Genomic DNA, 16,365 nt, shown 5'->3' on the forward strand with positions numbered 1-16,365 from the left:
AAATGAAACAATAGTTAAACAATTAACATAAGACAGTAACATTACTCATAAATATAACTCTTTATTTAATCATCAAATGTTAATTACATTTATCTATTACACGTTTCTAATACTTTCAGTATAATCTATGCTAATATCATCCTTTAGCCCAATACTCCTAGCATGCTGCAAGTGCTTAACCCTACTCAGTCCCTTCGTAGGCGGATCTGCTGGGTTATCTTCCGATGATATCCTCTTCACTACGACTTGTCCTTCTTCTACACGATGTCTAATAAAGTGATATTTTATGTCGATATGTCTAGATCTACCATGATCCCTTGGTTCCTAGGTCAAGGCAACCGCTCCTTCATTATCACAGAAAATCTCCATGGGCTCCTTTATGGCAGGTACAACTCCAAGATCACCGATGAAGTTCTTCAGCCATATTGCCTCCTTCGACGCTTCGCTCACTGAAATGTAATCTGATTCACACGTTGAATCAGCTACAGTTTCCTGCTTGAAACTTTTCCAAGTCACTACTCCTCCATTCTGGGTAAAGACCCAGCCCGAATGCGAACGGTAGTTGTCCCTGTCGGTCTGAAAGCTGGCGTCACTATACCCTCACACCTTCAAGTCATCACTCCCTCCGAGGACTAAGAACCATTCCTTCGTCCTCCGAAGGTACTTAAGGATATTCTTCACCGCAATCCAATGGGCTCTGCCAGGATTTTGCTTGATATCTGCTAACCATGCTCAAAGCAAAGGCTACATCAGGGCGAGTACAAGTCATAGTGTACATGATTGAGCCAACTGCGGAAGCATATGGTACTCAGCTCATTTATGCTATTTCTGCTTCGGTACTCGGACTTTGAGTCTTACTCAACTTGGCATTACTTTGTATCGGTAATTCTCCCTTCTTTGAGTTTTCCATACTAAAACGTTTCAGTACCTTCTCTAAGTAAGTGTTCTGACTAAGTCCGATTAGTCTCTTACTTCTTTCTCTCACTATCCTTATTCCCAAAATATAGGAAGCTTCTCCGTGGTCCTTCAGAGCGAAGCACTTCCCGAGCCAGGACTTAACCTCCTGCAGAGTCGGGATGTCGTTTCCTATGAGTAATATGTCATCGACATATAGAACGAGGAAACATACTATACTCCCACTGGTTTTGACGTAAACACATGATTCATCTTCGCTTTGTACAAATCCAAACTCTTTGACTTTCTCATCGAAGCAAAGATTCCATCTGCGAGACGCTTGCTTCTGTCCATAAATGGACTTCTCAAGCTTACACACTCTATTCGGATGGTTTGGATCCACAAACCCCTCTAGCTGAGCCATGTAAACATCCTCAGCCAACTTTCCATTAAGGAAAGCGGTCTTGACATCCATTTGCCAAATCTCATAATCATGAAATGCGGCAATAGCTAGCATCAATCTAATAGATTTTATCTTTGCAACTGGTGAGAAGGTCTCATCATAGTCAACTCCGGGAGTTTGAGTAAAGCCCTTCGCGACCAATCGCACTTTATATGTGTGTACGTTTCCATCCACGTCGGTCTTCTTCTTGAAGATCCATTTGCACCTAACGGTCTTACGTCCGGCCACATTATCAACCAAATTCCAAACTTGATTATCATACATGGATTGGATCTCGCTATCCATTGCCTCTTTCCATTTCGCACTCTCCGGGCCTGCCATGGCTTCCTTATAGCCATTAGGTTCATCAAGGTTTATTAGTGTACTATCACTAACATACGTGTCCCCTTCGGTAGTAATATGAAAACCATAAAACTGGGGTTGAACTCTAACTCTATCGAAACGTCTAAGAAGTAAGGACTCGTCAATCGGTTCAACCGGAGTTTCCTCCTCGGGTTGAGTGCCAGCGGTAGAGGTTCCTTCATCTATCGACTCTTGAATCTCTTCAAGTTCGATTTGCCACCCACTGTCTCCTTGGCCTATGAGTTCTCTCTCTCGGAAAACCCCTCTCCTTGCAACAAAGACAACATTGTCCTTCGGTCTATAGAAGAGATATCCAAAGGATTTCTACGGGTAGCCGATGAGAATACATCGCTCACTACGAGGTTCGAGCTTGTCATGAGTATCTCGTCTTACGAAAGCCTCGCAACCCCAAACCTTGATATGTGCCAACGAGGGAGCTTTCCCTGTCCACATCTCGTGAGGTGTTTTGGCAACCTTCTTAGTAAGGACTCGGTTAAGGATATGGGCGGCAGTCTCTAAGGCATACCCCCAAAAAGAGATAGGTAGTGAAGCACGACTCATCATAGAGCGAACCATATCCAATAAGGTTCGATTACGCCTTTCTGCCACACCATTCAATTGTGGTGTCCTAGGCGGCGTCAATTGTGAAACTATTCCACACTCCTTGAGATAATCGTGTAATTCAAGACTTAGGTACTCTCGTCCTCGATCGGATCGAAGCATCTTGATTTTCCTGCCCAATTGATTCTCCACTTCATTCTTGAACTCTTTGAACTTTTCAAAAGTTTTTGACTTTTGCTTGATCAAATAGATATACCCATATCTACTATAGTCATCGGTAAAAGTCACGTAGAAGCGGTTCCCATCCTTCGTGGTTGATCTAAACGGTCCACATACATCGGTATGTATTAGGTCCAATAGATCCTCACCCCTTTCACACGTACTCGTGAAGGGTGACTTAGTCATCTTTCCAAGTAAACAAGATTCGCATGTGTCGTCTTCCCTAAGGTCGAATGACTCCAACACTCCATCCTTTTGGAGTTGGGTTATGCGTTTCTTGTTAACATGTCCAAGACGACAATGCCACAAGGATGCTCTATCTATACCATTGGAAGAATCTATGTTCAAAACATCATTTCCTAAGTTTGTTGGGTTTTCAGCATTCTAACACTTCCTAAGTGTACATGCAACCCTAAATACCTTGGATCTATGTTTTCTCTATTATACATGCAAATAAGAACTTCCAAGGTATTATCCTAATCTAGCATACAAAACAATAACTATAGCAAGATAGAATACATACCTCTTTGGTGTAGAATGTCTTCATGAAGCTTGAGTGCCTAGTGCCCCAAGTGTGACACCTCAAATGGAATCACAATCATCAAAACACTTAGAATAACTTGAGAGAATTCTACACTCTTCAAAATCGGCTAGCCCTTTCTTCACTATCTCTAGTGGCCGATTTTTCCTCAATAATAAGATGCTTATATAGTTACACAATTAGGGTAAACTCTTAATTGTCATGGCTTTCCAATTCCTTGGATCCATGGGTACAAATACACCATGGAGCATCCATGGACCATCCTATGGGTTTTAGCCCAACTTGATTATCCATGGAGCATTAGCCCACTATACAAGTATGGATGATTTACACAATGAACCCATATATTTAATTAGTCTTCTTTTGATCACTTAATTAATCCTAGATTAATTCTTGATCAATACTAATTAAATAATCTTATTATTCTTATTATTAATATACTAGAACTTATAATATATTAATAACCATAAGTGTCTTATTTCTCTCATTCAAGTGCATGATGGTATGCAACCCAAATGGACCATGCCGGGTCGGGTCAAGTCTTACCAAATATAGTTATGGACTTAGACATTAATCCAACAGTCTCCCACTTGGATAAGTCTAAAACTATTATTGCGTATGACTTCAGGAACCAACCGGCAATCGTAGCTCTCAAAAGCTTCTGTCGAACTCTGACCTTGTCGATGAACTCTGACCTTTGTCAGTGACTTGTCCATTAGATAAGGGATCATATATTCCTCCATTCTAGATATCATATGGACTGAGACATGGATTATAATCATTCTCTCTGTCCATTTGTTGTTTCCCGATTTCCGATTTATGACAACTGACTAATTGAACAAATCAAATCAGTCCTGGCCCGGCCGAGCACTTCCATTTGTCATCATCAAATCATCGAGGGGCCCACAGATATCGCTTTTATCCCGAAGGTAAAAGGAACGGATAAACTTCGACTCATATGGCTTGTTCTACTACTTGTTGAATCATACACAAAGGCACGTTTTATAGCACAGAGATACCAAATGCGGTTTCGTGCAATCAATGTACTATCAACTCATAGTAACAACTCATATCTCTAGGTTTGAAGAATATAAGATATTATCGTCTCATGATCACTCGTGATAAAATCCATGAAGTGATTCCAATGAGCGCGGGTTGAATCCAATACTCAGAACTTATGAGCACTCATGAGTGTTGTAGCCCTTTGTCCAACACCTTAGACCTCTACAAGCCAACCCATGACAGTCTTAATTCATATCTACTTCCAACATATGACCGACTGTGGATGTTTGAATAACTTAGTAATTCAGGAAGAATAACCCAGTTTATTCGGGAAGTCAAAACATGCAAAATAAAACACAATAATAATTGAATCCAATATGGTATCAACCCTTTGAACATAAATAAAACACCTTTTATTTATCACCATATGATTACACATTATTCATTGTATACTGTTTCAGCTATCAACTTTATTCTTGAGTTTAAAACAATAGTTGTCCCATGCTCCAAGCATGTACACTATGTTTTCTTAAACACTAGTCATGCCACACACCAAGTATGCATACTATGTTTGTCTATGATCTTTACTTTGTGAACTAGATCAATTGAACATAACTTCAATGATTCTCTTTTCACACTCCCAAATCCTTACTACAAATGCAAGAATTCCAAATTCATGCCATTTACTGAAATCTGTTAGATTCTAAACTTATATGCGTTGATCCTCTTGTAATGATTATGCACAAAGTCAGAAAGACTTGACAACAATCATTACAGAGTATTCCAAAGGAGATCAGCTCCTTGGAAACATCCTTCTTGCATTAAGTTTCCTAATCTTAAACAGATTGAAAATTCTAACTTTGAAACATTTCCAGATTCCATTTTGACTATCACTTCTGAACAAGAGTTGCCTCCTTACAGACTATGTCAATATGGTCCTTCTAGAATTATCACTATACTTCCAATTGTCCTTGAGCAACCAATCTTTGGTAAACCTTAGATTGTCCTCGACAATTGTTTAATCCTTTTAGTCATATCCAGTTCTAAACCTTTTCCCTTCTTAATGCCCCAGGCATTTGGAAAATTTTAGAACGGATGAATATAGCACATGTAATCGATCCTATATCCGAAGCATATGGGACACGATTCATGATGTCTTACATAAAGACTAAACCAGTCTTTTGCTATAATATTTCCATTTCAATTTGCCAAGTTCTCATAATTCAGATTATGAAAAGGGATGCCGTAATCATAATCGAATTTTAGAACGCAAATAATGGACCCATATACAGAATTTCCTTATGTTGAGCCATTCCAACATGAAATTCATATATATCCTTGACTAAATGATTAAAACCTCACGATCTAAGCTTATAGATTTGAGATGAAGCATAATTTCCTCTCCCTTAATTATAGCAAAACAACTTTTTCCCAATTGAAACTTTTGTTTTCTATAATTAACATTGCTAACTTGCAATACTTATCATAATTATCATGCTCCCACTAACATGATGATTATTAGCATAACACTTATGCTCCCACTAGCTTTGACATGTACTCAGAAATCAGCTGGACTTCTAGAAATCAATACTTCATTGACTTTCTTACCAAAGTTCAGATTTCTGATGCTAGATTGTTTTGATAAAGCTGTATCAAAATCATACACCTTCCCTTAGATAGCTCACCTGTGTGTCTAAGCAATTTCAAGAACCATGAAAAGGGATACCGTAATCATGGTCTCAATTGCTTAGGCATTTGCCATTTCTCACAAGTCCATGTTAGTGTGCCGGTTAACCACACGCGCTCCACTAACGACTTTTGAAAATGCAAATAACACAATTGATATCTAGCTAAAATCTACTTAGTGAAAGTGTTTCCTCACCATCATTTTCATGAATCGGAGAGAAACCTTATGACACTTAGATTTATATGGTGTATGAGTTCCTACCCATATGAATTTGTCAAAACCATAATCATAAGACAAAGATAATGACAACTCCAAAACCATATGGATTGAACTCAATCTTAACTTCTTGCCACCTGGCAGCTCAAGGGCCTGCCATTGCTTCCAAGTTGTTGTGCAACAAATTGAGAACTCTAAGAACTCATATGCAAAACCAACTTTAACTGGAATGGGCACAGAATATGTCAACACAATAGATTATAAACCTCAAATTGTGTGCTAGAGAAGAACTTTAGGTTTTATTCTTGATTAGTTCTTGAGACTTTCAAGACCTTTAAGACTCCCACTGTCCTCTTGACCTATAAGACTCCCTTGTCAAACATCCAAGAGATAGTGCGGATTCTAATCAAGAAAAACACTTTACCCAATTGGCCTAAGTTGGTCTTTGTTTTATCCAAAACATCACAACTTACCAATTTCAAATGTACAAGAGTAGAAAAATTTTACTCTTACATTTGACAAGTGTTTTAAACCTTCTTTAAGACATGTCACTCAAATGACAATCTTGGAGTATGACTCTAAGACTTGTATTGGAACGAAGTATGACTCATCTTCTTGATTTAACCATTTCAACAATTCAAGTTCCTCTTCTTAGTCATAAGAATGCACTAAGATTTCCTTAGAGAACTAATTTTGATATGGTTTCTTAATCATTAAGATGATCACAAAACTGATACTAAAGTACTCTCCCATCTTTTCAGATTTGAGAAACTTTTATCCTTCTGCCTTATTTGATTCTTCTTATCGATCTTTTGTGGTGGACTTAATCAGTGCACAAGAATGTGTACTTGATCCCTAAGTCCTTTACTTGACTCACACATCCATGTGAACAAGTAATTAGTCTTAATTTTCCAAAACTTGAAAGTTCTCATTCATCATGCTATACAACTTGCATGATTCCAAGTTCCGGTCCAATTGAAACTTGGGTGATGAGAATCTTTCCTTATTTGGTAAATTTAGACATTACCACAAATGAAAGAATCAATTTCATACTTCCACTCTTGCTACTAATGGAATCTTATAAGCAACAAAAATTTCCACAGATGCCATTGTAAGGATATTTTAAAATAAATAAAATCAAAAATTTTCTTTTATTTTAGAACTTTGTGGAAAAACTTATCCTTACAATCCATATGAAAACTTGTTGTTATCTATTCCTAGGCAATATCTCATAACTCCTAAGAAGTAGCTCAAGAATCCGATCTTCAAACTACGCGATAGAAATCCATCTACGCCATCAGATTCAAAATATTCTTTCTTTAAGTTTCTTCACTTTTCTTTGATTCTTAAAACATCACCATGTGACCTAGTCACATCATGTATCAGGAATCTCAGAATAGAAACTTAGCAAAGTTAGATAGTGGAATTTACCTGAAGTAGAGTCAAACTTATTGACTTTAACATCCTTAGGTAAATTTGGCAGCTTCACAACCAATGCCCCTTCCCTTGGCAATATAAACATATGGACCCTTTGATAATGGTACACGGGACTATCACAGACTTAGCTTTTCTCTTTACCATTTGGTCAACCGAGTTGACTATGGCCGATCCCTTTCCATTGGGAAGAGAATGCTTTACTGGATATCCAATGTCATCATTGTCAATGTCTATAAAGTTTTAGGAAGTTGATCTTAGCAAATAGATAAGATCATTAAGGGTCTTGTCATAGTCTGTTTCATAGGTGTCCCAAAGGAACTCACTATGTGACTTAGAAAGTGATTGAACCACCAACTTTCTCAAGACTTTGACACCCAACTCTCTCGGCTTGTCAATATGTGACTACATCTCCAAGATGTGTTCACACCTAGACCTTGCCTTGCCAATAGGGCTTGAGTGACCTTAAACTTTTCAAGAACTTGTGGGTTGGGGAGAATAATTGGAGGAGGTGAAAGAAGTATGATTTCCAAAGGACATCATCTTCATTTAGGAAACCTTGTTTCACTAGATTTGGGAAGATCATAGGTGTCTATTACAGACATCTTTTGGGAGATATTCAAGATAGTTGATTTAAAGTCCTTAATATGACACCCAATATGAAATATTAAGGCTAGGACCCAATAAACTATTTTATAACTTAGAAAAGGTATGCCGTAATCCAAGCTATAAAATATTTGAAGGTAGGTGAATGATGATTCACCAATTTCCACCAAGATAAATGAAATGAATTATTAGGTTTTAATTGGTTTTGAAACTCCTAGATCTTTGAGATTCATTGAACTTTTCAAAGGCATGTTTCAATCTCGAGTGTGCCCTTCAGGTTTTGTGACTGGGATGCCGAGGATCACAAAACAAGGTGTGAAGTAACCATGCAAATCACTTGGTACCCTTAATAAATTACCCCTCAATCGATGTGCCGGTTAACCACACACGCTCCATCGATACTATGATAAATATTAAGTCACCCTTTACCTACCTTGTTAAGTCCAAGTTAGTGTGCCGGTTAACCACACACGCTCCACTAACGACTTAGACAAAGTGTAAAGTGTAATTTCATGGGTTAGCACCTTATTCACATTTTTCCTAAGTAACTAAGATTGGGTATTATTAAGAGTTTAGTTACTTAGTATTATCATTAATACTTTTAATGAAGGGAGAATTCTAGTCCTGTCAAACCCGTTCGGCTAACGACCCTCCACCAGTCAAGCAAGCGGTGGGTGAGAGTGGACACCCATTAAGTTGCCATTTTATAGGCAACAACCTTATACCCACCTTATAGACCGGCTTCGTGAATGAGGCGTACTAGCGGTAAGACTGACTTTACTCTTATACATATATATATTATTAACTTATAATATTATAAAGTATAAGGGTTGAATTTTAACTTTTAAAATTCTAAGGGCTAACTTGGAATTAAAGTATTCATAAGTGAAAACTTTACAAATTCCAAAACTTGAGGGCAAGTTTTGAAACTATTCAAAACTAATTAATTCCATAACTTATGTGTTTAAAGTAGTTTTAATCCAAAAACTCTTCAAGTTCCATAACTTGAGGACAAGTTATGGAAGACTTTAAACTAATAAAAAAATTAACTTTTCTTTATTTTATAACTTATGGAATTAATTAAGGTTACACCTTTTTTTTATTTTATTTTATTTTATTAAATGAAGAGACTCTTGGTCCTCCATAACTTGAGGACAAGTTATGGAGTCATAAAACCTTTTAATTAGAACTAGACTCTTCATTTTTGTAACCTTTGCCAATTTTTATGAGTTTTATGATTCTTAAATGTGACTTTTCATATAACTTGAGGACAAGTTACAAAAACACATTTTAGAATTAATTCTTAGATTAATTTGGATTAAAACCAACTATCACATAATTTTATTCATTAATCTAAATTCACTCATAAAACAAGGTAACACAAAAAACTTTTGGTGATCCATAACTTATTCTTAAGTTATGGAATCCTTTAAAACATTAACACCAAATTTTGTAACTCCAAAAAAACTTTGAATCAATTTTTTTTTAAAACCTTTTCAAATCCATAACTTATGGAGGTTTCAAAAATAAAACTCTTTAGATCAAACTTTTAAAACTAATAAAATAATCATATTATTTTATCTTTTATTAAATTTGATCTAATTCAACTCATAAAGCAAATTATTCAAATTTTACAAATAATTAGTTTTTCACAAGAACAAGTAATTATCTTAAAATTTGACAAACTTCATGTTTTTTTTCTTTTTTTTCAACTTTGAAAATAAAATATTTGCATCAATATAAAAGAAAACAACCCGTGGCTCTGATACCACTGTTGGATTTTCAGCATTCTAACACTTCCTAAGTGTACATGCAACCCTAAATACCTTGGATCTATGTTTTCTCTATTATACATGCAAATAAGAACTTCCAAGGTATTATCCTAATCTAGCATACAAAACAATAACTATAGCAAGATAGAATACATACCTCTTTGGTGTAGAATGTCTTCATGAAGCTTGAGTGCCTAGTGCCCCAAGTGTGACACCTCAAATGGAATCACAATCATCAAAACACTTAGAATAACTTGAGAGAATTCTACACTCTTCAAAATCGGCTAGCCCTTTCTTCACTATCTCTAGTGGCCGATTTTTCCTCAATAATAAGATGCTTATATAGTTACACAATTAGGGTAAACTCTTAATTGTCATGGCTTTCCAATTCCTTGGATCCATGGGTACAAATACACCATGGAGCATCCATGGACCATCCTATGGGTTTTAGCCCAACTTGATTATCCATGGAGCATTAGCCCACTATACAAGTATGGATGATTTACACAATCAACCCATATATTTAATTAGTCTTCTTTTGATCACTTAATTAATCCTAGATTAATTCTTGATCAATACTAATTAAATAATCTTATTATTCTTATTATTAATATACTAGAACTTATAATATATTAATAACCATAAGTGTCTTATTTCTCTCATTCAAGTGCATGATGGTATGCAACCCAAATGGACCATGCCGGGTCGGGTCAAGTCTTACCAAATATAGTTATGGACTTAGACATTAATCCAACAAAGTTATCAACAATCATAATAGTTTCATATATTCCATTACATGGTATAGCTTCAAAATAAAAGACACCATTTAGATAAGCTAAAATAGAACCATTCTCATTATTAAAAGAAAATCTAAAACCTTGTCTAAACAAACCATGAAATGAAATGATGTTTCTAGCCATTTCTGGCGAATAGCAACAATTGTTCAAATGTAAACATAAACCATTCCTAAGCACTAAAGAATACACTCCAATCTTGGTCACAGGCGACGATCTTCTGTTCCACATGATTAGATTTATTCTTCCAGCCTCCACATCCGTATTTCTTCTTAGTCCCCACACATTAGAACAAATGTGGTAACCACAACCGGTATCAAGAACCCAAGATATAGCATGAGATGAATCGTTAGATTTGATTGTGTATATACCTTCGAAAGATGGCTTGATCTTTCCTTCCTTGATGGCTTGCAGGTACTCTGGGCAGCTTCTCTTCTAATGTCCTATCTTGTGGCAGTGGTGGCACTCTGCCTCCTTCGGGTTAGGGCAGGGTTTAGCAGGATCAACTTTGGTCCCACTAGAAGAGGCACCATCTCGGGCTTTAACCTTATGATAGTTCTTAGACGAAGCCTTCCTCTTCTTTCCTTTTCCTTGTCCAATAGCTAAGACAGGAGCAGCGGGTGGATTGGGAGTTGGTGCAACAGACTTGCCCTTGAAGTTGCTCTCAGCGACCCTCAAGAGACCTTAGAGTTTGCTTTGGGTGACCTCCTCTTTGTTCATGTGTTAGGTCATCCTAAATTGATTGTAGCTCGGAGGCAAAGAGTGAAGCACCACGTCGATCGCCAAGTCATCCCCCAAGTCAACATTTAACTTGCGAAGACGGTCGACATACCTTTGCATCTTTTGCAGGTGCATGGTAAGAGACTCTCCATGACCCATCTTAGCGGAAATCATGTTAGTGAAAATCTCATAACGCTCTTGTCTCGCGTTTTGGTGGTGTCTCTCCAATAAGTCTTGATGCATCTCGTACGGGTACATGTCCTCATAGGACTTTTGGAATTCGGAGTTCATGGTGGCTATCATGATGCAATGTACCTTCGTTACATCGCGCTCATGAGTTTCAAAAGCGGTCATTTCAGTCGGAGTAGCAATTTCAGGGTTGATTTTCTCGAGCTTCTCATCGAGGACATACTGCTTATCCTCATAGCGAGCAATGGTGCGAATGTATCTTATCCATTCGCTAAAGTTCGTCCCATCGAAAGCGACCTTTTGACAAAGGCTCGTCAATGTGAAAGAACTAGCAGCAGCGTTGTTTGCGTTCGACATCTACAAATAGAAAGGAAAAAGATAGATTAGAATATGAATCCCTAATTATCACCCAATAAGAAAAATTAGGGCTAGGATCCAACAACAATATTTACATATTAGAAAAGGGATGCCGTAATCTAACATGCAAATAATATGAAGGTAAGTGAATGACGATTCACTAATTCTCCACCATAAAAACATAACTTTAAGTCCTAAATGTATTGAGAATTCCTAGGTTCGGATGAGATTCATTGAAACTATTCAATGGCATGTTTAAATCTCGATATGCCCCTCTTGTTTGTGACTGGGATGCCGAGGATCACAAAGTGGGTGTGAATTACCATGCAAATTCACATGGTGCCTTCATTGCAACGATCACCTATTCGATGTGTCGGTAAACCACACACGCTCCATCGAACTATGATAAACAATGAATCACCCTTTGCCACCTTTGCTTAGAACCAATTAGTGTGCCAGTAAACCACACACGCTCCACTAACTTCTTAGCAAGGGTGCAAAGTGTAATTTCATGGGATTGCATCAATTCACTTTTCCTAAAGTAACTAAGATTGGGAAATTTTAAAAATATGTGTAGTTACTTTATATTTCATATTATACTTTTAATGAGAGGATGAGGTTACCCTATCCTACCCGTTCGGCTAACGACCCTCCACCGATCAAGCAAGCGGTGGGTGTGAGTGTACACCCATTAAGCGCCATTTTATAGGCCGCAACCTTATACCCACCTTATAGATTGGCTTCGTGAATGAGGCCTACTAACGGTAAGACTAGCATTTTAGTTATACATATATATATATATATATATATATATATATATATATATTTATATATTAATCTTGTAATATTATATTAGTATAGGGTTGTTTTTAAACTTTTAGAAATCTAGGGTTTGAAATTTAAATTGTCTAAATTAAAACTTTTAATCACAAAACATAAATTTCAATTCAAAACTTGAGGACAAGTTTTAAACATTTAAAACATGGAGGATCAAATAGCAAATAATCTCAATTAACAATTAATTCCATAATTATCCATATTTGATTTATTTAATGATTTCTTGCAAGATAATTACCAATTTAATCAAAATAATTAATTAATTATCACATAAGGAAATTAAATATTTTATTAGTTGATAAATATCTTTAATTAGATCAAGATTATAGTCATATATATATCAAAAACTCGGATTAGGGTTGATCTAATATGCTTAAGGTAAGTTTCCATAAGATAATCATCAAAAAATCCTGAATCTGGCCTTTCCTGACGCTCGAACTCGTCGAGTTCCCAACTGGACTCGTCGAGTCAGGCCAACTCGTCGATTCCACCATGGGACTCGTCGAGTTCATGAAACAAAAACAGAAAATTCGAAATTTGCAAACAAGATTAAAACAAACAAGAAACAATTTAATAGAAACCAATCTAGGCTCTGATACCACTGATGGGTTTTAGCCATAAGAACTTTCCTATGTGTGCATGCGAAACCCTAATGCTTGGATCTAGGTTTGTCTAATTAATCATTCTTTGGATCCAAGACTTCTAATGACTAAGTAGGTATAAGAACAATACAAAATCAGATCTAGAAGTTTACCTTTGAATCTCTTGTTTTGATCTTGTTGTCTTGGTGCTCTAGAGTCACAATTGTCACTCCTCTAATGGCTTACAAACACCAAAAAACAAAGAAGTTGATTTGAGAGAGAGGTTAGGAGGAAATTGGCTAGGGGTTCTCTACTCTAGATGAGATGCCGATTTCCCTTGGCCATGGGGTCTATTTATACTTGTAGACTCCTTAAGGGTTTCACCTTAAACCCTAGTTGGATAATCTTTCCTTAAAGCAATCCAAATCCTTTCCTTAGATAAGCATTGGACGATTTGTGGCTATCCCTAGCCCTAGAATCCGTCCACCCTTCATCCAATAAGTATTTACAGTCTAAAGTGTAACTATCAAACAATTGACAGTTTATACCCTCTTATTTAATTAATCTCTTTAAGTCACCAAATTAATACTAATTAATTTATGACTTATATTAATCAAATAAAAATATTATTATTCCTTATAATAATTTTTATTCTCTCATAATAAATTATCCTGTCAAGTTGCTATGGTGATGGCGACCCAAAAGGACCATGCACAATTGGGTTAAATACTTGCCTAATATAGTTGCAGCCTTAGACGCTATTCCAACAACATTGCATGTTCAATTAGAGAAACCAAGATCCAAGCATTAGGGTTTGTATGTGCACATAGGAAAGTTCTTTTGGCTCAAACCCATCAGTGGTATCAGAGCTTTGATTGATTTCTATTGAATTGATGCTTTGGTTAATTACTTTTTGCTTGAAAAATTCATTTTTTGTGAATCTCACTGGTGAACTCGGCGAGTAGCTCCAACTCGGCGAGCTCATAGTGGAACTCGACAAGTTCAAAAGTAAGTTAGAGTTGATTTCGGGATTTCTTGCTATTTTGCTCGAGGATACTTGCCTTAAATATTTTGGGTCATTAATATCCGAATTTTATCATATATTTGAATATATTCTTGACAAAACAAAAGATAATTACCATTTGATTGAATGATAATTTCCTTATATGATAATAATTGATTATTTGAATTAAATTGGTTAATTGTCTTGCAAGTAATATTAAATAAGTCAAATGTAGATGATTATGAAATTGATTACTTAATTTAAATTATTTGCTATTTGATCCCTTTAGTTTTGAAAAGTTCAAAATTTGTCCTCAAGTTTTGAAATTTGAATTTTGTGATTAAAAGTTTAATTTTGAAGAATTTAAATTTCAAACCCTTGAATTTTACAAGTTTAAAATTCAACCCTATACTATTATATTATTACAAGATTAATGAATATATATGTATAATAAAAATACTAGTCTTACTGTTAGTAGGCCTCATTCACGAAGTCGGTCTATAAGGTGGGTATAAGGTTGCTGCCTATAAAATGGCGCTTAATGGGTGTACACTCACACCCACCGCTTGCTTGACTGGTGGAGGGTCGTTAGCCGAACGGGTAGGATAGGGAAACTCTCTTCTCATTAAAAGTATAATATGAAATACAAAGTAACTACATGTTTTTCAAATTCCTAATCCTAGTTACTTTAGAAAAAAGTGAATTGATGCAATCCGATGAAATTACACTATGCACCCTTGCTAGGAAGTTAGTGGAGCGTGTGTGGTTTACCGGCACAGTAATTGGTTCTAAGCAAAGGTGGCAAAGGGTTATTCGTTGTTTGTCATAGTTCGATGGAGCGTGTGTGGTTTACCGGCACATCGAATAGGTGACTGTAACAATGAAGGCACCATGTAGATTTGCATGGTTATTCACACCCACTTTATGATCCTCGGCATTCCAGCCACAAACGAGAGGAGCATATCGAGATTTAAACATGCCATTGAAAGGTTCAATGAATCTATAAGGAAATCTAGGAATTTTCAATACATTTAAAACTTAAGCTTATGTTTTTCATTGTGAAGAATTAGTGAATCGTCATTCACTTACCTCCAAATTATTTGCGTGTTGGATTACGGCATCCCTTTTCTAATGTATGAATAATGTTGTTGGGTCCTAGCCCTAATTTTTCATTTTGGGTGTTTATTTAGGGATTTTAATTCTAATCAAACATTGTGCCTTTCTATTTGTAGATGTCTAATGCGAACAACGCTACTGCTAGCTCATTCACGCTAATGAGCCTTTGTCAAAAAGTGACTTTTGATGGATCAAACGTTAGCGAATAGATAATATACATTCGCACGATTGCGCGCTACGAGGACAAAGAGTATGTCCTCGATGAGAAGCTCGAAAAGGTCAATCCAGAAATCGCTACTCCCGAAGAAATGGCTATCTTTGAGACCCATGAACGTGATGCAACGAAAGTCCATTGCATCATGATAGCCACAATGAACCCCGAATTCAAAAAGTCCTATGAGGACATGTATCCGTATGAAATGCATCAAGACTTAATGGGGAGGTACCACTAAAGCGCGAGGCAAGAGAGCTATGAGATCATCACGAACATGATCACCGCTAAGATGGGAAGTGGAGAATCTCTAACTGTGCACTTGCAAAAGACGCAAAGATATGTTGATCGTCTTCACAAGTTGAATGTTAACTTTGGGGAAGATTTGGCCATCAGCATTGTTCTTCACTCCTTTCCCTCATGCTACAAACAATTTAGTATGACCTACCACATGAACAAGGAAGAGGTCACCCTAAGCAAACACCAAGGGCTCCTAAGTACTGCTGAGAGCAACCTCAACGAAAAGTCTGTTGCATCGACTCCCACTCCACCCGTTGCTCCTGTTTTGGCTATTGGGCAAAGAAGGGGCAAGAAGAGGAAGGCTCCGTCAAAGAGCCACCACAAACCCTGCTATGATGGTTCCTCTTCTAGTGGGACCAAGGATGGGCCTGCTAAGCCCAACTCAAACCCAAAGGAGGCAGAGTGCCACTATTGTCACAATATAGGGCATTGGAAGAGAAGCTGCCCGGAATATCTGCAAGCCATCAAGGATGGGAAGATCAAGCTATCTTTCGCAGGTATTTACACAATTAAATCTAAT

This window comes from Lactuca sativa, chromosome 1 (assembly GCF_002870075.4).
Source record: "Lactuca sativa cultivar Salinas chromosome 1, Lsat_Salinas_v11, whole genome shotgun sequence".
In the NCBI taxonomy this organism is placed as follows: Eukaryota; Viridiplantae; Streptophyta; class Magnoliopsida; order Asterales; family Asteraceae; genus Lactuca; species Lactuca sativa.